This window comes from Chelonia mydas, chromosome 4, assembly GCF_015237465.2.
Source record: "Chelonia mydas isolate rCheMyd1 chromosome 4, rCheMyd1.pri.v2, whole genome shotgun sequence".
Classification (NCBI taxonomy): Eukaryota; Metazoa; Chordata; order Testudines; family Cheloniidae; genus Chelonia; species Chelonia mydas.
This window is the reverse complement of record NC_057852.1, coordinates 82,788,420-82,812,209: the sequence shown is the minus strand read 5'-3', so window position 1 is coordinate 82,812,209 and position 23,790 is coordinate 82,788,420.

Genomic DNA, 23,790 nt, shown 5'->3' with positions numbered 1-23,790 from the left:
TGTGGTGAGGATACTCAGACTTCAAGTCCTTGCTGATGAGGTAGGTATTTACACGCAGGTCTCCCACATCCCAGGTCAGTATCCTAACCATTGGGCTGTAGTGTTTGAGCAGGGGAGGGGGGCACCATCTCCTTAGCTTTATGAATCCAACACTTCCTATGCTTTCATTTGAAAAATGGTTGGTTAAAGATGAAACATTTGACCAAAAATGAAACATTCCCTGTGGCCTGAATTTTTTTTCTGATTTGTCAGCTTTTGCCAGAAAATCCTTCCTGCCTCCCCAAACTTGGGGGGGGCCTAACCCAAAACATTTTTTCCGGAACTGCCAACAAACTGAAGAATCAGTTATTCACACAGCTGTAGTCCCAGAATGCAGTCCTCCATCATGCAAGCAGCTTTCTGCCTTGGTCAAAGTAGAGAATTTCTATGCTTCAACCAGGAATTATCACAGACCACACTTCCATATTCAAAATAAACAGTCATGTGCTGCTTTACACAAGTCTTTTACATGTATTTGACCTGCAGACTACACTTTGTCAAATGCTTTGGGTTTATTCTTCTGATGAAAATATTTGTAATAGGTCTAATCAGACAACTTGACTCTAGTTTATATTTTGCTAAGTGTGCCTTGTTCTGCACTAATTACATCAATGGGCCTAATTCTCGGCCAAGGTACTACTCAAGGTGAGTAAAGGTGGTAGGCTCCAAATATTTTTAGTAACTAATTCTTCACTTGTAAATCATATGTGAGCAGCCACTTGATAGTATTCAATATCTGAAATATGAGCTGTGTTGGTTAGTTTCCCATTGGACATATTGGTCACCTGGTATGTCCTTATTTTCTAATTGGATGAACCAAGGTGAATATTCATTTACTCATTCTACATATGCACTCATTCCCAAATATATGCTTAAAATATAACTTTCTAGTTTTGTTGCCATTGGCAGAATTTTAGAAAGCCTTAGAGCTTTTTATTCGCTGATATAGGTCAATTATCTTTAGTTATCCTTTGGAGCCACTGATTCTAATATATTTTGGAAAGGGGATTTGATTGCAAATCCTAATATTCATCATAGTAGCCAAGTGACTTTTGGGATCATGTTATAGATAGCTTTCTGCTCTTAACTCATTAGCCTCCATTTATGGAAGGGCACCAATGTTAATTATTTACTAATTCAATAAACACTCAAAAGTGTGCTAGACATCATACAGACACTTAAGCTGACCGATCAGATTATATTGTTGTAAAGACTTAAAATCTGGTTGGAACACTTTTGCGAAAATATGTTGTTTCTTCAAAACCAAAACACAACTATAATTTTCATTCCATGAAGTTTCTGTGAAATGGAACTGTAATTCTCTCATCAGACCTACTTTCAATAGTCTTTACTCTGTCAGTAATTCATACTGGATAAAGAGTAGAATTAATGGTAGATTTCATAGAATTCTTTTATCTCTGTGTCTATTCAGCTCTGGTTATCCTACACTTTACAAAGCGAGTTGTTCTAAACTTCAGCGACCTTAAAAGGAAAAGCATGTGCTGTATGATTGGGATTCTTTAATTATTGTTTATTTTGCTAAATCTGTTTTTGTTTCTTTAATTACAAAATTCCCTTCTTTTAGGAAATTGAGATGAGCTACTCTTTAGAAATTCCTATTAGTATTAAAGCACATCGGTAGGTACTTTCAAGAATACTAAATACAATGAATGTACTTGGCATTAATGCATTCTGAACTGTATGAGATATTTGGGGGTTCACAGATTCATAATTCCAAGGCCAGAAGGGACTTCATTTGACCTCCTATATTACACATGCCATAAAACTTCCCCAAAATAATCCCCAGTGATGGAGAATCCACTACAACCATTGGTAAACTGTTCCAGTCATTAATTACCATCACTGTTAAAAAATGTACACCTTGTATCCGGTCTGAATCTGTCTAGCTTCAATTTCCAGCCACTGGATTGTGTTATACTTTCATCTGCTACAATGAAGAGCCAATTATCAAAAGTTTGTTCCTCACGTAGGTACTTACACGCTGTAAGTCCTGTCACACCTTAACATTCTTTTTGTTAAGCTAAATAAAGTAAGCTCCTGGAGTCTATCACTATAAGGCATGTTTTCTAATCTTTTAGTCATTCTCGTGATTCTTCTCTGAACCCCTTCCAAGATATCAAGATCATTCTTGAATTGTGGGTACCAGAACAGAACACAGTGTTCCAGCAAGAGTTGCACCAGTGCCAAATGGAGGTAAAATAACCACTCTGCTCCTACTCTAAATGCCCATGATTGCATTAGCCCTGTAGCCACAGCGATGAATTGGGAGCTCATGTTTCTTCACAATCCACAAAGGAGGAGAGAGGGCAGAAAGAGACTCGTGTTGTCACATTCTTACTTCAAAGTATGTTTAAGTAAGTTTCCCTTAAAACCAATTATCATATGCTTCTATTGGTCTTTTATAGCACCTTCCTTATTTACATACTTTTCATTACTGTGGTAAATTGCTAAAACTCAAATTGTCATATAAATACTGAGGGAATATTGCAGTTTCTGATTTGTTAAAGTAGTGTTTGCAGCCCTGGATGTTGAGTAATCTATACAGAAGCAGTGTTGCATAGTTAAAAATCTTAAATAGTAACCTAGAGAACAAGCAACGTCATCTATCTTTTAACATATGCAATACTTTTCGTAATCTGGATGCATGTCTGATTCTGTTACTTGGGGGAGTGGTGAATATTTCAGATGGTTTGTCAAGAAGCATTTCCTAACCTTATTTTCTCAGCTCTTGCTCCCATTCTGCCTGGTGTGAGAAATTCCTTTCCTTAGGTGATGAGTTGATGGAGATAACTTTGACATTATCACTCTGGAAAGTATACACCCGTTCTTTCCAGGGGCTACATTTGCATTATTTCATCTATCATTACTTAGAAGTACCAGTTTCCTTTCTGAATACTCCTTTTGGGGGAAAGTGAGTGAAATGAATGGGAAAATATTTATTTTTAGCTTGGTTAAGTTTTCACACATATCTTGAAACCAATAATTCTGAGGATTGATCATCTAAAAGTAGAATTTTCCCTAGGTATTCAAATTTGGAAATCCAACACATCCATCAAGGAGAGAGTAAAACATAAATACATTTCTAAATAAGGGCAAAAGCCCTCTCTAGTATCCATTCCACAGATCAAGTTGGTAAGTGCTTGCATATTTATTTGAGGTAAAATCTACTCTTGAAGAAATGAACAGATTCCCTCTGATTTTAAAAACAGGCAATTCTGTGTGTTTTAGAGAAATTGCTCATTATTTTTCACTTTAAGGGGATATCATGAGAGCTGACTGTCTGCAAAAGGACCACAATTTCCACAATGTATATTCAAATATCTCGTTGATTTCTCTACATATCTTTTTGACTGGATTGATTGCATACAGTTTACTGCAAGTTAGAGTTGCCGACCCTCCAGGATTATCCTGGAGTCTACAGGAATTAAAGATTAATCTTTAATTAAAGATTGTGTGATGTTATGAAACCTCCAGGAATATTTCCAACCAAAATTGGCAACCCTACTGCAAGTATCTGTGCTTGTGTGCTTTAGATGTTAACATAAGTCACATGGTATTGTTTCTGCTTCCCTGAGACCCTAAGCTTTGCACACCACATTGTCTTCCCAAGATTCAAATTCCCTTTCTTGTCCACTAGCTCTTTCCTGTACAAATGCAGGACTATCTTAGGAGATGGAGGGGCTCAAGATCTATGTGCTGCTGAGGATGTAAGGGCTGATGCTCCCTGTGCCTGATCCATTGCTGTGAAGCGCTCTGGGACTGAGACATGGTGGAGGAAGGAAAGTACTGATGTTATTTTGAGTCCTTGTGAATGCATGTGAGAAAATCTTCCCAGAAAGTAGGGGACTCATCAAGTGAACCTGATGAAATCTACTCAAAGAGGCAGTCTGAACTATGGAGGAGGCCAACATAGATGATGATTCCTACAGGTGACTTCATTCTGAATTGTGGGGGAAGGCTACATCTTAGTTTTAGGCAAAGGGGAGCTTGAGCATTTGGGTTTAGCAGTTCTATGGTACTGATTTGATGTCAGTTTAAGGATACTGGCGGTTACCTAGAAAGTGAAAAATATGGTTCCCCTAAATACAAATACAATCCACCTATATTATGAAACCTTATGAACCAAGAAATTAAAATATCATGAAAAGCTTTTATTGTCAATCAGGTGCCAAAATTAGATTTTCATCACAGGTAAAGCAAGAATTTCATGTTCAGTAAATGGTTCTATAAAAGGGCGCTTAGGCAACCCCTTTAATTGTTAGGTGTTGGAGAGAGCCTCCAACTGCAACCCCAGAAATCATTTAATAGGGAAACTTAAGATCTGACCTTGATCTCAACTACAGTCTCTTATGATTTGACTTTTATTCCTAATATGAGGGAGAACCTCAATTTCTCTTTAAAAAGGGAATTGGAAGAGCCCCAACTCCCAGCTATACATTTAATATAGATAAGAGGAAGGAAGAGTAGCCTGTCAGCACAGTGAGTATTCTAACAAATTTAGATAATTTATGTACACTCTAAAATGATTCAGTAAAAAGTATTGAAAGAACTCTGCACCCTTCTGATTAAATAGAGACATAATTTTTGCTTGTCAATCCTTAGTGTTTTAATAACTGAAAAAGAATTGATAACTAGCTGCCAAGAAGTAACAGGAATGACAAATGCTGTTTAATGATTTAGTTAAATATTTGTTTTTCTCATTAGGATTTTTTAGTGTACTTTTGTGATCAAGACTTTTTGTGTACCAAGCTGATCATCTCTCAAACACAGTATATATTACCTGATTGTTGGGTATGTCATTTTCATATTTGTTTTACATGTAAAATTATTGATTTGGCTTCTGTTTCATCTCTGTAAATAACAGCTGGTTCCAGCTTTGTATCATTTATCTTTATTTTATTTTGATTTCTCTGGCATCTATCCAAAACTTTAGCAGTCATGGACAATACAAATCCCATCATAAAGAATCAATGCATTCTAACCATTCTTACCATAAACCTTCAGTGGATTTTATTGTTTTCTCCAGAATCTAAGCTTTCCCTCAGGCTCCTAGGAGGTCAGGGTATAGGATATTGAACCTTAGTGATTTTTCTGATCACACCTCTGTTCTCAGAACAGTTTCTCTTACAGTGGCCTGTTCAAATGCTAAGGTGGATCTGCCACCTGCTGCCCTATCTTTGCTGCAACTGGGGGCACGTGTTCTTTCTACTACCACAAGATTACTATCATTGTCATTCTGAGTCTTCATGAAACAAAGACCCAGTGTCCTTTGTTTTATTTGGATGTCTATTATTCCTCTTATAGGACTGAGTGGCAGAGGTGATTATGAAGTATCACCTTGATGAAGATGGTACAGTTGATATCTTAACGTTTTTCCATTGAAAAGTACCAAATGGAAAGTGCAACACTTTATGAAAACATATTGATTTCTGAGAGAAGTTCATTTCAAATGAAAAATTGATAGTGTTGAAACCGTTTCATCATCTTCAAAACTGAACACTTTGATTTTTCCATTTTGAAATTGTTTTTGTTTAGATTATTTTATATGAAACTTTCAAGTCAAAACTGGTACAAAATATTTTGACTCAACTATTTTTTCCAGAATTTAGGGAGAAATTTTTTTTTAACTTCCCTGTGAAACAACAAACACCAAGATCTAGTTACTGGTCAAACTCTGATTGGAATTTTAATATGGTGTGTCACTTCAATGGATGTAAGTGGTTGGCATTCTTGTTTTCTTTCTTCTGTTTTAGTTTCTCAACATACAGCCTTTTAAAAACCATTTTGAAACTAATAGTATACTCTAAATCCATGAATGTACTTTGATCCAGTATTTCTTTGCAGTTTGTGCACACTTCTGAAAATGTTTTTATTGTGTCTATGACCCTTCACCCTTTGTGTTGGATATGTGCTTTGTGTTGTACTTGAATTGTTATAAATTTACAGGCTAGTGTCTGCCATTTGTTTACCATTGTATTCTGTCTTCATGCCTTGTGCTCTTTAATTGCATGCACTTCTTTTCTTTAATTTCTTCTTAGTACTTTTATTTGGGAAGCATCATTTTCATGAGCAGTAGCCTTGTTTTACCTAGTTATCAGTTATACCTAATGAATTAGTTTCTAATTAGTCCTGATAATTGTTCAGATTTACATCATTTATTATGCAGGTATACAACAATTATGAGTGGTGTCACCTGGCAGCTGGCTTCTTGTAAAGAAAATATGACTTCCCCAAGAGGCATTGTTGTTGGATCAAAGTTTTTGAGGTTTTTTTCAATGACTTTGTCTTCCAATTTGTGGTTTCCTTCATGCTCCCACTGGAATGCACTGTAGATCTCCAATGCTTTTGGGCATGACACATGTAGCTGCAACCCCCGCTTGTAATTCTCAACCAGATTTCCTTCCAGATTTAGGTGGCTTCATTTTTATGAAAGGTTAAGTTCTGTTTTGACACAATTTTAATAAGGGTATGACACACAGGGATACTGGTACGAGGCTGATCTTTATTTCCTAGACCCAGTCACGTGACATGGGTCAGGTTTGCAAAAGGTTGTATTCCAGTTACATGGCAGGTCACTGTTCATTGAATCCAGTGGCTAATATGACAGAAACATAAAATGTGAATAGTTCCTTCCAACAACATGCAGATTTGGGGAAAAGCTCCACAGAAATTATGTGGATTTGGTGGCTAGAATGAGAAATTCCTACAGTTTTTACTAAAATAGCCTGCTGCTTTCTATTTTCCCAGCTGGTCACCTAAGCCAGTGTAATTTCAGTATACTGTATGCTCAAAATATCTCAAAGGGCAAAGCAAAATTAACTCTGTTCATTTAAATGTCTCTTACAATGCCAAGTGGATCAGTCCCACTGCAGTTGTAGCAGATTAGTCATGAATTATTCAATATCAAAATACATGTGGCAATTGGCTTTTGTTATGCAATATACATAATTCATAAGGCATCTGTTCTATGTTTTCATATTTAAGGGGTACAGAATGGAAAGACAGAATGTGAAATAGACATATAGGAATGTTTCACTGCATGACACTGTGTGTGTTGCTAACCTGCTCAATAAGGGTTAGGAACAGGGCTGTGTGTCAAAAAAAAAAAAAAAATCCAGATTTTTAAAAATCCTTTTTGAACAGGAAAACTACCAGTGAATAATTTCCCCTTGTCGTGCATCACTCTTTTCTTTTACTCTCAATTAGGTATAAATCTAGGACAGTATCCCTTGGAGGTAAGTTTACCAAGAACTTGTCTACACAGGGACACTCAGAAAAATTAATCCAAATTAACCAGGGGTGTGAATTTAAAGTGCATTACTTAAACTGCATTAAACCCCTGTGTGGACACTCTCATTCATCATTGAGGCACTTTAAATATGTAATAGCATAATCTGCCTAAGTATTTATTAAACAAATTAGTTAATAAAATACAAACACTAGAAACAGTGGGAGATCTGAATCAACCTTTTCCCTCCCCCGCCCCAAACAAATAACATTACTGTGATGGAAATAAGCCACCTCCCACAGGTGGAAAGGAATCCAGGCGGTTGAGTTTGTACGGCTGTTCATAAATTCAGCTGTCAATGTTTGGAGCTGCAAGTGGACACTCATGTGACTCCAAACAGCACAGGCTTGTCCACACTACCGGCCAGATCGACAGGCAGTGATCGATCCAGCAGAGGTCAATCTATCATGTCTAGTATAGATACGATAAATCGACCACCGATAGCTCTAGTGTCGACCCCAGTACTCCACCTCCACCTCCCCAGTAGCGTAGACCAGCCCTCAGCAGTACTGAGAACATATCCCAAGTGGAAATAACTTTATTCTCTTAGGTGGCTTCTTAGCTAAGGATTTTCTCCCACAACTGAGACCCCTATGTCCACGCAGCATCCCATTCAAGTGAAGCATCCACCTGGGCAGACTGCATTGCAGGACTAAGGCCTTGGGTAGCATCCACTCTGAAGAAATCTAAGCTAGATTTGACTGTAGACAATGCTTTTCAAGAACAAAGTCCAGTGGTTAATAGGAAAATAATTTCTAATTGAGCTGGGGTTTGTACAGGAGAGATAAGCTCCTTCAATCAACACAAGATCGAATGACCTTTCTGTGAAGTAATTCATTCAAAATAAATTGCTTCAGTGGGAATTTTGTTGATTACTCTATACTAGTTTCTTCAGACAGTTACAGCAATCAGGATTATTGAGCTTCAGTGAGAAGAAAGACTTACTCATGCAGCTGATAGGAAACTTGTTTCCTTAATGATATTCACTGCAGTGCTGCAAAACTAGTAAGGCCATCACATGGAAAAGCAATCCCAAATATACTTAATTTAGAATCAATGGCAATAACTAAATGATTTTACAAATGTTTATGAAAACATTTGAAATGTAATCATTTGACATATTTATATTATAAATTGTTACTCCTTAATGTTATGATTTTTTTAAACCAGTCATAAATGGTCATTGCCTCTTTCTTGGTTATACAAAGACAATGTGTATGATCCTTATGTGGTTCGGAAAATCTTTGTTAACATTATCAATTAGGTTGGCATACAAACAAGAATGTGCTGCTTCTTTAATGTTAAATTCATTTTCACTAGAAATTAGGGGGAGATGGGAGAAAGCAGCCTGCCAAATAGGAAGAAAAAAATACATTAGTGTGCTTCTAAGAGTCTCAGAAGGAACAATTAAAAAAACAGAAAATATATACAAAGAAATTGACAAGCAAGGGATTTTTTAACCCTTTCACTGTTATGATCAATGTAACATTAGTATGTAGTATACCTACTCAGCACCTAAGCTTACCTGGAATGTTTAGTGTGAGGCAAGTTGTTAATTAAAAATCTCCAGTGTATTATTCAGATCACAGTAACCACAATACCCAGAGTTGCCTTCGTGCTATTGCAATTATTTAATTTCTAGTTATAAATAGAGTGAATTTATTGAATTGCTAGAAAATGAAGGTATTGTAAGGCTTGTGAAAAGTTCTGTATACCTAAATAACCAGTCTCTTTGCTATTCTTTCTCCTCTACCACCACACACTTTCCAGAAAGAATACACATCTTTTCCACATGATTAGAGTAGATAGGTTTATAGTACCATTGCACATGGACACTTATTTTCATTAATATGATTTTTCAGTGTGGTGTTCTTCAAAATAAAAGGAACAAAAATTAATTAATATTCAGCATAGCTGAATCATAGAACTGGAAGGGACCTTGAGAGGTCATCTAGTCCAGACCCCTGCACTCAAGGCAGGACTAAGTATTATCTAGACCATCCCTGACAGGTGTTTGTCCAACCTGCTCTTAAAAATCCCCAATGATGGTGACTCCACAACCTCCCTAGGCAATTTATTCCAGTGCTTAACCACTCTGACAGTTAGGAAGTTTTTCTTAATGTCCAACTTAAACAACCCTTGCTGCAATTTAAGCCCATTGCTTCTTGTCCTATCCTCAGAGGTTAAGAAGAACAATTTTTCTCCCTCCTTGTAACAACCTTTTATGTACTTGAAAACTGCTATCATGTCCCCTCTCAGTCTTCTCTTCTACAGACTAAACAAACCCCATTTTTTCAATCTTCCTTCACAGGTCATGTTTTCTAGACCTTTAATCATTTTTGTTGCTCTTCTCTGGACTTTCTCCAGTTTGTCCACATCTTTCCTGAAATGTGGTGTCCAGAACTGGACACAATATTCCAGTTGAGGCCTAATCAGCATGGAGTAGAGCACAAAAATTACTTCTCGTGGTTTCCTTACGTTACTCCTGCTAATACATCCTAGATTGATGTTTGCTTTTTTGCAACAGCATTACACTGTTGACTCATATTTAGCCTGTGATACACTATGACCCCCAGATCCCTTTTCCACAATACTCCTTTCTAGGCAGTCATTTCCCATTTTGTATATGTGCAACTGATTGTACTCCTAAGTGGAGTACTTCGTATTTGTCCTTGTTGAATTTCATCCTATTTACTTCAAACCATTTCTCCAGTCTGTCCAGATCATTTTGAATTTTAATCCTATCCTCCAAAGCACTTGCAACATCTCCCAGGTTGGTATCATTCACAAATTTATAAGTATACTCTTTATGCCATTATCTAAATCATTGATGAAGATATTGTACAGAATCAGACCCAGAATCGATCCCTGCAGGACCCCACTCATTATGCCCTTTCAGCATGACTGTGAACCACTGATAACTACTCTCTGGGAACAATTTTCCAACCAGCTATGCACCCACCTTTCAGAAGCTCCATCTCGGTTGCATTTCCCTATTTTGTTTATGAGAAGGTAATGTGAGACAGTATCGAAAGCCTTACTAAAGTCAAGATATACCACATCTACCACTTCCCCCCCCGATCCACAAGGCTTGTTACCCTGTCAAAGAAAGCTATCAGGTTGGTTTGACATGATTTTTTCTTGACAAATCCATGCTGTTACTTATCACCTTATCTTCTAGGTGTTTGCAAATTGATTGCTTAATTTGCTCCATTATCTTTCCAGGTACAGAAGTTAAGTTGACTGCTCTATAACTCCCCCGGTTGTCCTTATTTCCCTTTTTATATATGGGCACTATATTTGCCCTTTTCCAGTCTTCTGGAATGTCTCCTGTCTTCCATGACTTTTCAAAGATAGTTGCTAATGGCTCAGATATCTCCTCAGTCAGCTCCTTGAGTATTCTAGGATGCATTTCATCAGGCCCTGGTGATTTGAAAACATTTGACTTGTCTATGTTTTGACTTCTTCTTTCCCTATTTTAGGAATGGTAGAAGGTGGTTCAATGCCATCTTTTGTTACTTGCACACTCTAGGGCACTCCACCTTTACCCTTCCATGGGCTTGTCATAAATATAAAGGGAAGGGTAAACACCTTTAAAATCGCTCCTGGCTAGAGGAAAAACCTTTTCACCTGTAAAGGGTTAAGAAGCTAGGATAACCTCGCTGGCACCTGACCAAAATGACCCATAAGAAGACAAGATACTTTCAAAGCTGGAGGGGGGGAGAAACAAAGGGTCTCGCTGTCTATGTGTTGTTTTGCCAGGAACAGAAAAGGAATGGAGTCTTAGAACTTAGTAAGTAATCTAGCTAGATATGCGTTAGAATCTGTTTTGTTTAAATGGCTGAGAAAATAAGCTGTGCTGAATGAAATGTATATTCCTGTTTTTGTCTTTTTGTAACTTAAGGTTTTGCCTAGAGGGATTCTCTATGTTTCGAATCTGATTACCCTGTAAGGTATTTACCATCCTGATTTTATAGCGGTGATTCTTTTATTTTTTCTTCAATTACAAGTCTTCTTTTAAGAACCTGATTGTTTTTTCATTGTTCTTAAGATCCAAGGGTTTGGGTCTGTGTTCACCTATGCAAATTGGTGAGGATTTTTATTAAGCCTTCCACAGGAAAGGGGATGTAGGGTTTGGGGAGGATTTTGGGGGAAAAGACGTTTCCAAGAGGGCTCTTTCCGTGCTATATATTTGTTAGACGCTTGGTGGTGGCAGCAATAAAGTCCAAGGTCAAAAGGTAAAAATAGTTTGTACCTTGGGGAAGTTTTAACCTAAGCTGGTAAAAATAAGCTTAGGGGGTTTTCATGCAGGTCCCCACATCTGTACCCTAGAGTTCAGAGTGGGGAAGGAACCTTGACAGGGTCAAGATATAACCCAATTAATTTAGGCACCCCAACCCTTATCCAGTTCCCAGAGCTCAGGGTGTAATCTTCTGTGGGTTTGCTGCACCTTTTACCAGTGAAAAAGCCTTGCAAAGTAATACCCTTAATCTCTTTTTTTATTAAGAGTTACCAAAACAGAATACACACACTAAGCATACAATACTTACCGCTCCCAATAAGGTAGTGGAACTTTTCCTGGTGGCCAGTCAGGATCAGGTCATCCAGGCTCCAGCTTCTGCACAGTGTGATTGGAGGGGTGTTGAGGTCTGGCAGCTCTGATCTTGGCCTCTGTCCTGAAGTTAGGTTCCAAAAACCTTTCTTTTCAACCCCAGTTTATATAGTTAAACTTCTGTCCTGCTTAGCTAGACCTTAACCAGCCATTTTGAACCAAAGTACTACAAAACCATATTTTTCACTAATCCTAGCCCATTATGAAACAATTCTTTACCCTATCAAACCCCACCACCTTAGTTGATTTAAGTCTTGCAAAATTAGTTATGCAACAGACAGAAACAATTAAAGAATCAGACAGAGACCATACAGATAAACAATAGAGAACTGGGACCCATAAAGGCAAAGCAATAGAAGTATAGATTTCACAATCTCAACTGTTGGTAAGTGATTTCTTGTCAGACAGAATGCTATCAAACAAAGTTTTCTTTAAAGATCTTAAAGAAACAGACCTTATCTGGGGATGGTGGGTACTATTAGGAGAGAAGAACCTTCTTAACAGCATGATATTTCATTGTTTTGATGAAATTTAGATGAAATGTAAGGATGTAACTCTCTGCGTCTTAGTTCTTGGCGGCTGCTGCTGTCCTAATGTGGTGGCTGCTGCTTATTGTAGAAAAAGACATCAGACCTTACACTTTACACTCCACTAATCACTGACTGGCTGGAGGCTAAAACAGCCTTTGGCGTAATTTGGAGCACCTATAGGGCTCTCTAAATTATGCTGCACTGGCTAAGGATCTGACAGCACCATGCACTCCACCCAGAGCTCCTCCCTATTGTATCTCATCTCCTACAACAAGAGTAGAGAGAGTGAAGGAATAGAGTTGGCTACTCTGGCTCTGTGCTACCTGAGGATTCCCTGTGAGAGGGAGAAGCCTCAGCTGCCACTTTAACACAGCTTTACCACCATAAAGCATTTTGGGCCATGGCTTAGGAATATGCAGAACATATGGGCTCACAGATAAAACTATCTGACCTTACTCTGTGTAGTGAGAATAAAAAGAGAGCCACCATAATTGATTTACACAATCCTCATTCTTAATATAATGAAATGGATGACCAAACTTTATACACCATTGGCTCTTTATCAACTAAGAAACATGTCCTACTGAGAGGCCTATAGACTTTTCTGACCCCACTCGCAAAGTCCTTTGGAAACTCTGTTGGCATCCCATGTTTTTAAATGCATACCTCTCATTTCAACCCTCAAAAGGGCCTTTCAATTTATAATAGATGCCAAGTATTTCTTCAGCTGTCAGAAGAATTTTTCTTTTTTGCAGATGGAGAGGAAATAGCAGACACGACAGAGCTGCCATTTCTGCTGTTGTTTCTCTTCAGCCCTGAAAAAGAGCTGTTCTTTATTTAGTTGTCATATCTCAAATCCAGTCACCCCTACTTCAAACCTGGAAAGGCCTTTTTCATTTTTATTTTTCAGACGTTTTAACATATCCGTACAGACGTAGTCAAATACAATGACAGAAAACACAGCCGGAATACAGACTTAACAAGAACATAGTATGAAATATTTATGGAGAAATACTCTTGAGCATTATAAGATAAATAGTTCCCTAACTACTCCCACCCCAAAAAATAGATGCATCAGAAGCCCAATCTACTTGGAGTCAGTTTATAATGTTCAAAGTGAAAGACCATCTGTCTTTATGATTGGATCTTGCACCTCTACAGATTGTCAGTATTTTTCCATGAGGGCTGTTTTGCTTATCTCAGTTAGCCAAAGAATGTTAGGGGTAATAGCAGATTTCTCTTTTGGTCACTATAAATACAGCAGCAATCCCTTTCCTGGCATTACTCCAATAGGGTAGATCTTCTAGAAAGCCCAAAACACAAAGGCTTGATGTAGGGGAAACTCCTACCCAGTCACGTTAGAGCACCACACACTTCCTTCCAGAATGTGAATACTTTGACATTCAAAGGCTATCTGAGACAGGATTACATTGGAGCTGTCACATGTCCAACATTTACTATGTGCATCAAGTCCAGCTTTATGCAATCACTCAGGAGGCCAATGATAACTATTTAGAATTTCCTTCTGAAAGAAAGGACAAAAACAGAAGTGGATGGTGTGTGTATACTGTGCCAGATATTAGTCCAGCCTTTGGAGGAAATTGAGCTGTTTAGCAAATTCTCCCATTTTTCTTTTATGGTACAGTCCACAGGATAAATCAAGGAGTTCAGCCATTTGCATGTGTTCACCAAAAACATTGTGGGTATCATTCCACTTAAAGTGCTCCTTAAAAAATATTATTTGTGGACTGCCAAACAGATTTCCCCAGCTCCTTCACAATTTAGAGTCAAATCATATTGTAGAAAAGACCTTGCTTTATTGGTAGCTGGTATTTATCATGAAAATATGTGAAGGAGGATAAAGTTATCTGTTAAAGAATCTTTTATGGTTAATATGCTCTTGGTTAGCCAAGAGGATTTGAGTTTCAAGATATTAGGAAATTTAAATTGGGGATTATTCCAGATTGGCATGGAAAATTGGTAAAATTAGAAGTACTAATGGACTTGATTTTCTGAAGAACGCTCCAGGTAAATGTTGTGTTTTTCTTTAAAAATGCAGGCAGATGTTTTAAAAATGGAAGTTCAAAGAGAAAGCCAAAAGATGTTCACTAATTTTTTTTTTCTTCAATGTCAAGCCATACTGCAGTTTGGGAACAGCTGACGATACAGAATCATTTTGTTAAAAATCTTAACTGAAAAGCTAGGGTATCTAAAAACAAATTAGGTAATTGTACCCTCACCCTATTTGGCAATGATTCTTAAGTATTTTATGGGATAACTCTAGCGTCTTCATATTCCAGAAGAATTGTTGTACAACTCTTTTTATTCCTGTGAAAGTTGAAGCAGGAAATTTAAGTGAAATTAAGATAAACATACACATTAATCTTGGTCCTACACTCAGTTTAATAGCTTCTACCTTCCCCATAAATATATTGGCAGTGAATCTCATTTCTCCATTTCTTATGTCACTTCTCTGAGCATGACATCCATGTTTGCAGATACTATCTTTGATAAATCAGAACTTACATATCAGGATATCTCTTTGCATGAATGAAAGGAGAATGACTGATTGATTGTATTTGACATGGATTTGGTCTATGAGAAATATCCATCGCTTGTGACTTGTTCCTGTTTATCTGAAATCCAGATAGTAGCTCTGGAAGAAGTGAGGAAGAGCGATTTTTGAGAGTGAGCAGAATGTCCTCCACATCCGTCAACCATTTATCCTGGATGGTAAGGCCTTCAGTAGAGGGTCTCTATCTGCTAGTGGTTCCATGGCTATATCAAATAGTAGAAGCAATTGAGGATATTCTTTACATGTTCCTTGATTTAACTGAAAAATAGAGGTGATAACTCATTTGTCAGAACAGAAGGAAGGAGTGGTTGTAAATAATATCAATCCAGGTCAAAAATGTAGGTCCAAATCCTAATTGTCTCAGGATTGTTTGTAGTTATGGCCCTTACATTCAAAGGTCTATTAAGTATCTAACAGTAGGATAATAGCTGGAGCATCAGTTGTTTCTGCCCAGCAGATTAAGCGGGATATCTTCTGAGTGTTATCTTCTGCTAATCTGCCAGAAATAAAATCCACCGAGTCCACATGAATGAATGTTGTTTAAGCATGAAGCAAGGCCCTTGTTTGGGATTTTATAATCTGTGTTCAACAGAGAGGTGGGGTGGTAATTGCCACAAATGTTCTTGTCCTATTTTAGACGAGGTTAATTATCACCATCCTCATGTCCCGTGACACTATTTCTTTTGTAAACATTTCATTATAGACTTCTAACAGTACTAACTGATTGATAAATGTCTTACACCATTCTGCTGGAAAGCCATGACGCCCAGGCACTTTGCCAGAGTTGAGTGAGCTAATTGCTTGCTTAACTTCTAGTAGAGAGAGATCTTCATCCATATAATTTATTTGAGGTACTGAGAATGTATTTAGGGTCAAGTAGATTCCAGTTGAACTCACCATGATCTGTGTAAAAGGATTCATACAAGTCTTTGAATGGTCTTAATTTTATCAGGTTCCAGAACAGAAAGACCATTGTCCTGTAGCAAAAAGAATATAGTGTTATTGGATTAAGTCACTTTCATTTTCCTCACTGGGTATATGTCCGCTTTACCTCTTTCCCCTATTCATAATGCCTCTCTTTAACTGTGCTAAGCATGCACTCAGTCTGAGAGGACACACATTCACTATATGTGTATTTTGAGGGATGAGAGAGTGCAGTAGCTCATTATTCTGCCAAAGAATTTATTCCTATTCTTCATTTCAGATGTGAATTTTGTTCATTCACCCCTTAAGGTAGCCTTCAGTGGTTCCCATAAAGTTGTAGTATAGGAGACTACTTGTTTTTTCCTTCAAGAAGCGGATAATGAACATTTCAATCATCTGACAAAATGTAGGGTCCCTAAGTAGAAGTGTGTTTAACTTCCATCTTGAAGATCTTGTAGCACTATTACCAGTATCTGCATGAAAAGAAATTAGAGCATGATTACAGATGATGATATTATCATTTTCTGCCTCCAGACATACAGGAGCTAGCACTTCAGCTATCATAAAAATATCTAATCTGGAGTAGGAGGCATGAGCTATGGGGATATACAATCACACTTCATAGGATGCTTTAGTCTCCTAATGTCCACTAATCCAATATCCTCCAGCAGGGGTAATGGATGGTTTTGCAAAGGCCTGATATTTTTGCCTAGAACTTTGAGATTTGTCTATATCATCCATGACAGCACTACAATCTCCTCCTAATACCACTGGAACATCAGCCCTATTGGAAATAATGTCAGTTATATCTGCAATAAAGGGTGCATTCCCACCACTAAGATTACATACATTCCCCAAAATTAATCTCAGTGTAGAAAATGTCTTCAATTATTATGTATCTTCCCTCTGGATCTGAAGATGATTGAATACATTGAAAAAATAGACTCTTGTGCTTTGGTATCACTACTCCCTTGCTTCTAGAGTTGGAAGAGTGATATTCATGTCCCCTCCACAGTTTAATTCTTCCTGCATCTTCATTGCTTACATGGGTCTCCTGAAGAAAAGCTATATGACATCTATTTAATTTTCAGTGCCTCAAAGTTTTGAATCTCTTGGAGGGTTTGTTAAGACCCCGTACATTCCAGGAACAACAACAACAAAAAACTTACTACAGTTCATAAAAAAATCACTGATTGGTCAGCTGCTAATTGATGCCCAATAGCTTTACAGCCTGTAAGTGCCTCTCCATGCAAAAAAAGAAAGAAAAACAAAACAAAACATACACTACCTAAATTGCCCTTAATATCCCAGATTTCCAGTGTGGTACATTCAGATCCCAGATGGTAAACACCAGCACCCACCCTCCCTCCCCACAAGCACAATATGAATTAATTAGGAATCTGCCAGAAATATATCTATATTTAACAAAATAGATGTGTCAAGGTATATAAATGAATAAAACCTGTTGCTTCATAGATATGAATGTATAAGAAATAGTATGTAGTATACAAATGCTAATATTCACATGATATATAAATATTTATACCCATAGACTAATGAAAAAGGTAAACATGAAATGACATAAGTGATGATGTGTGTGGCAATAAATATGAATATATTACCATACATATTATAAATATAAGATTTACATATGGATAGAAGCATAAAACTACACTAGTACCCATATAAAGAGATATGGTCACAAATAACATGCAAGTAAATAGTTATGAATATATTAATATCATGTATATCTAATAAACATCTAGACCAGGGATTGGCAACCTTTGGCACGCAGCCCATCAGGGAAATCCACTGGTGGGCCCGGATGGTTTGTTTACCTGCAGCAACCGCAGGTTCGGCCAATGGCAGTTCCCACTGGCCATGGTTCACCGTTCCAGGCCAATGGGGGCTCTGGGAAGCTGTGGCCAGCACATCTTTCAGCCCACGCCACTTCCCGCAACCCCCATTGGCCTGGAACAGTGAACCACAGCCAGTGGGAGCTGCCATCGGCTGAACCTGCAGATGCTGCAGGTAAACAAATCGGCCTGGCCCGCCAGCGGATTTCCCTGACAGCCCACATGCCAAAGGTTGCTGATCCCTGATCTAGACATACATATAGCTATATAAGTAGAAATAAACAGGTAAGTGTGTCATAAATATAAAGGGAAGGGTAAACCCCTTTAAAATCCCTCCTGGCCAGAGGAAAAATCCTCTCACCTGTAAAGGGTTAAGAAGTTAGGATAACCTCCCTGGCACCTGACCAAAATGACCAATGAGGAGATAAGATACTTTCAAAAGCTGTGGGGAGGGAAAAACAAAGAGTCTGTCTGTGTGATACTTTTGCCGGGGACAGAACAGGAATGGAGTCTTAGAACTTAGTAAGTAATCTAGCTAGATATGCTTTAGATTATGATTTCTTTAAATGACTGAGAAATTAAGCTGTGCTGAATAGAATGGATATTCCTGTCTGTGTGTCTTTTTGTAACTTAAGGTTTTGCCTAGAGGGATTCTCTATGTTTTGAATCTAATTACCCTGTAAGGTATTTACCATCCTGATTTTACAGAGGTGATTCTTTTTTACTTCTTCTATTAAAATCCCTCTTTTCAGAAACTGAATGCTTTGTCATTGTTCTTAAGATCCAAGGGTTTGGGTCTGTGGTCACCTATGCAAATTGGTGAGGATTTTTACCAAACCTTCCCCAGGAAGTGGGGTGCAAGAGTTGGGAGGATTTTTGGGGGAAAAGACATTTCCAAACAATGCTTTCCTAATAAATAAACCCAGATAAACATTTGGTGGTGGCAGTGGAAGTCCAAGGGCAAAGGGTAAAATAGTTTGTACCTTGGGGAAGTTTTAACCTAAGCTGGTAAAAGTAAGCTTAGGTTTTCATGCAGGTCCCCACATCTGTACCCTAGAGTTCAGCATGGGGAAGGAACCTTGACAAAGTGTAATATAGTTATGAATATATAGCATGGCAGAGCTCCAACCTTGTCCCCGTGGGTCCTGCACTTCCAGGCAGTTTATGCTAGCTTCAGAGGCTCACTGCAGCCCTCCACATAGCCCTTCTCTCTCTAGGGCCAGGGATACAGTCTACAGAGCCCTTTTCATCATAAGTCAGCAATGGAGGTTGGTGAGAGAATTCCCACAGTCTCTGTTACTCCTACAGGCTCATGCCAAAACAGTTTAGCCTCCTGTCCTGACAGGGGCCTGTTTTCCCCTCCCAGGAGGTGTTTCTGTAGTGGTGGGTTGGGGGAAACCCAGGCCCACCCTCTACTCTGGGTTCCGGCCCAAGGACCCTAAAGTTAGCAGCTGTTGGCAGCCAACCATTCACTGCCAGAGTTGGTGCATTTACCTGGGCCACTTCCCCACAGCTCTCCTGCTTTTCCCTTCTTCACCCTTACCTTAGGGCTCCCTTACCAATGACTCAAGGGTGCCTTCACTAACCAGCCCTTCAGCCATACTTCTGCTCCCCTCTGCCTGACTGGAGTGAGCCTTTTTATATTATCAGAGGGGTCAGGTGGTCACATTAGCTTAATGGCCTCACCTGACTCTTTGCAGGTTAATTGGACTCAGGTGTTCTCATTAGTCTGGAGCAGCCCCTGCTCTGGTCAGTCAGGAAGAGAAACCTGTTCATCCAGTGCCTAGTAGATCTGCTCTCTGCTGAACCCAACTGGCCTGGAGGGAGACTACTGCTGGGCCTTGGGCTCTTGCTGCTGCTGCCGCCACGGCCTGCAATCCGGCGGGGCCCCTAGAGGAGGGTGCAGCAGGGATACCGCCAAGCATGGGAGAGGGCCCGCCCCAGGGGGAATCTTCCCTCTCTCATGCCGCCCCACCACTGCCTCCCATGGTCCCTGAGCCATCGTCCCCGCCCCCCCGACCCGACCCCTGTTAGCTGGCCCCCCGATGATGCCATGGAGGGCTGGGCCCTACTCCAGGGGAAGCGGGGCAAGCGGAAGGCTCAAGCTCCGCTCCTTTCCACCAATGCGGAAGCCCCCCGGAAGACCAGAAAGGGGGGCACCGATGCCGAACCCTCTGCCTTGCCTGCGGGCGCGTGCCATCCCCTGGTACTGGCTGGGGAAAATGTGGCAGCATGGGAGGGCAGTACCGTCCCTCCATTGGAGTCCCTTCCCTCCAAGGTCCCCGATGGAGCCCCTCCTGCCCCGTTACCATCCGGAGCCCCTGTGAGCCCCAGGGTGAGCGTCGCTTCGGGCACTGGCGGGGAGACCTCCGGGGTGGTGGAAGGAGAGCTACCCTCCATCTACGAGGAGATCGAGGCCCTGGGTCTGACCCCGGTCACCCGGGGGAGGACGACCCTCTGCCAGCGGGCCTTGATCTGAGCGACCTCACCTTGGCCCCGCCTTCTCCATGCTCCCTCCCCCTAACCGCTACTTCTGCTCCCGCCTCCGAGGGTTCCCTGGGCTCCTCCATCTGCCTGGCCGCGGGTGGCACCCTGCTGTTGGCCGCCGAGCCCACCGAGGCGACCGCCGGTGCCATGCGGCTGGGACCCGAGCCCCATGGGCTGTCCCTCATAGGTGTGGGGCGACCGACTTCCTTCCCGGGAGGGGACCCAACTGAAGACGCCGTGGTGACTACGCCGGCTGTGGTGCCGGAGCCCAGCATCACGGAGGGCCCCCTTCCCCGCCCCCAGCTCCCTGAGCTCGATCGAGAGGGGCCATTTCCTGGCAGTCGGGCTCCTGGGGCCCAGGGTCCTGCCTTTGCCCCTCTCCCTGACTCTGCACCTGACCCCTGCCTTTGCTCCTACTCTGGATCCCTGCCCTGCCCCTGATGTCAACCCTGTCCCTGCTCCCTCCACCTCCTGTGATATCATTGCCGCCCCTGGGGCCGTCATCTCCTCGCTCCTAGAGGATAGCCCCCAGGGAGCGGCCTCTGTATTTCCCAGTCCCGACTCACCAGGGGCTGCTATCTTCCCTCCGCCACTCCCAATCGAGCTGGGATTTGAGGGGGGCTGCGTGGCGCCAGCCCATCGGGCACCATGTCAGGGGTCCGCCCCTTGCCTGCCTGTTTCGGTGGGCCACGGGGCTGTGTCAGTGGTCCCTCCGGAGGAAAGCCGAGGGCTAGTGACCCCGGCCCCCCATACGCTGCGAGAGGAGCTGCGGGAATTCCTTGAGGACGTCCGGAGCTCCCATAACAAGGTGCAGCTCGCTCTCCAGCGATGGGGGGACTTCCATCAAATCCTCCGGGCCGTGAGGGCCCTCATGGGGGAGGGTAAAAGGGAAGCAGGCCGCCGCGGCCTACCAGCCGGTCCGCCTCTTCCGTGACTCCCTACTCACCTACAGGGCAGGTTACGGATTGTTGCACGGCCCGTTGGGAACCGCGAGCGTCCCTGCTAACGAGGATCCCCCCCAGCCCTCCTCATGGCACCTCTCACCATCGCAACATTGAACACCCGGGGCTGTAGGATGGGTCTCCGCAGGTGCCAGGTGCTCTCCTTCCTTCGGGGGGGGGGGTACTCTGTGGTTTTCCTGCAGGAGACCCATACGGATCCGGCCGCCGAAGGTAGCTGGCAGCTGGAATGGGGGCACAGGGTCTACTTTAGCCATCTCACAGTTCGTATGGCTGGAGTGGTGACCCTGTTCTCCCCCAACCTACGGTCCAAGGTGCTGGGCGTTGCCGAGGCTGTGCCGGGACGCCTGCTGCACCTCCGGGTCTGTATGGAGGGGCTCCTGGTCAATCTTGTCAACGTCTATGCCCCAACATCGGGCCCGGAGCGGCTGCGTTTCTTTCAGCAGGCATCCGCCTTCCTCGGCACCTTGGATCCTCGCGAGTGCCTGGTCCTGGGCGGGGACTTTAATGCTACCCACGAGGAGCGGGACCGCTCGGGGACTGAGCAGTGCCCAGCTGCCGTGGATGTCCTCCGGGAGATAGTCGACCATCACTCCCTGGTGGACGTCTGGCGTGACCACCACCCGGACGACGTCTCGACGTTCACTTTTGTCCAGGTGGAAGCCCAATCGTCGCACCACTCCCGGTTGGACCGCATCTACTTATCATGTTTCCATCTTTCAAGGACCCACTCCTCCAGCATCCAGCCGGCCCCATTCTCCGATCATCATTTAGCCACCGTGACAGTCTCTCTTTGCGCAGAGAGGCTGGGGCCGGCCTTTTGGCATTTTAACAACAGCTTGCTGGAGGATGTGGGCTTCGTGGCGTCCTTCCGGGAGTTCTGGCTGGCCTGGCAAGGGCAGCGGCGTGCCTTTCCCTCGGTGCGGCGGTGATGGGACCTGGGGAAGGTGCACGCCCAGCTCTTCTGCCGTGACTACACCCGGGGCGCCAGCTGATGGAGGGATGCGGCGATAGGGCAGTTGGAATGGGAGGTCTTAGAGCTGGAGAGGCATCTGGCTGCCAGCCCCAAGGATCCATCCCTCCGCAGGGCATGCTGCGGGAAGGAGAAGCGGGAGGAGCTCTGGGCCCTCGAGGACCATCGGGCCCAGGGTGCCTTTGTTCGATCCCGCATCCGCCTCCTTCAGGAGATGGATCACGGCTCCCACTTCTTCTATGCCCTGGGGGAAAAGAGGGGGGCCAAGACACATCACCTGCCTCCTCGCAGAGGATGGCACCCCCCTCACGGATCTGGCGGAGTTGTGCGGGAGGGCCAGGGCCTTCTATGCAGGCCTTTTCTCCCCGGATCCGACCGACCCTAACGCTTGCAGAGTGCTCTGGGACGAACTCCCTATGGTTAGCGCGGGCGACCGAGACCGGCTAGAGCTGCCTCTTACTCTGGCCGAGTTCTCGGAAGCCCTCCGCCGCATGCCCACCAATAAATCTCCAGGCATGGACGGGCTGACCGTAGAGTTCTACTGCGTGTTTTGGGACGTCCTCGGCCCAGACCTAGTCACCGTCTCAGCCGAGTCTTTGCAGAGTGGGGCCCTCCCTCTTTCGTGCAGGCGAGCTGTGCTCGCCTTATTGCTGAAGAAGGGGGACCTCTGCGATTTACAAAATTGGCATCCCGTCTCGCTCCTCAGCACGGACTACAAGGTCGTAGCGAAAGCCATCCGTGATCCACCCAGACCAGACCTACGCTGTCCCGGGCCTCACCATCTTCAACAACCTGTATCTGGTCTGGGACTTCTTGGAACTCGGGTGTAGGGATGGTCTGTCGTTCACCCTCCTGTCCCTGGATCAGGAGAAGGCGTTCGACAGAGTGGAACACAGGTATCTCCTGAGCACTCTGCGAGCGTTTGGCTTCGGACCCCAGTTAGTGGGTTTTCTCCAGGTGCTGTACGCCTCCGCAGAGTGTCTGGTCAGGCTCAACTGGACCCTGACTGAACCGGTCAGCTTCGGGAGAGGAGTACGGCAGGAGTGCCCCCTCTCGGGCCAGCTGTACGCTCTGGCGATCGAGCCCTTCCCCTGTCTCCTCCGCAGGTTGACGGGGTTGGCGCTGCGGGAGCTGGAGCTGCAGCTAGTCCTGTCAGCGTACGCCGACGATGTGCTCCTCCTGGTCCATGACCCGGGCGACTTGGCGTGGGTGGAGGCTTGCCAGGCCATCTTCTCAGCAGCCTCCTCCGCCCAGGTCAACTGGGTCAAGAGCTCTGGCTTGGTGGTAGGGGAGTGGTGGCAGGCGAGCTCCCTCCCACCCGCACTTCAAGCCATCCAGTGGAGCGTGGGTCCGCTGCTCTATCTCAGCGTTTACCTTTCTGCCACGCATCCCTCTCTGCCGGGGAACTGGCATGATTTAGAGGGCAGTGTGATGGAGCAGCTGTGGAAATGGACAGGACTACTCCGGTGCCTCTCCCTTCGAGGGAGGGCACTGGTGCTTAATCATCTAGTCCTGTCCATGCTCTG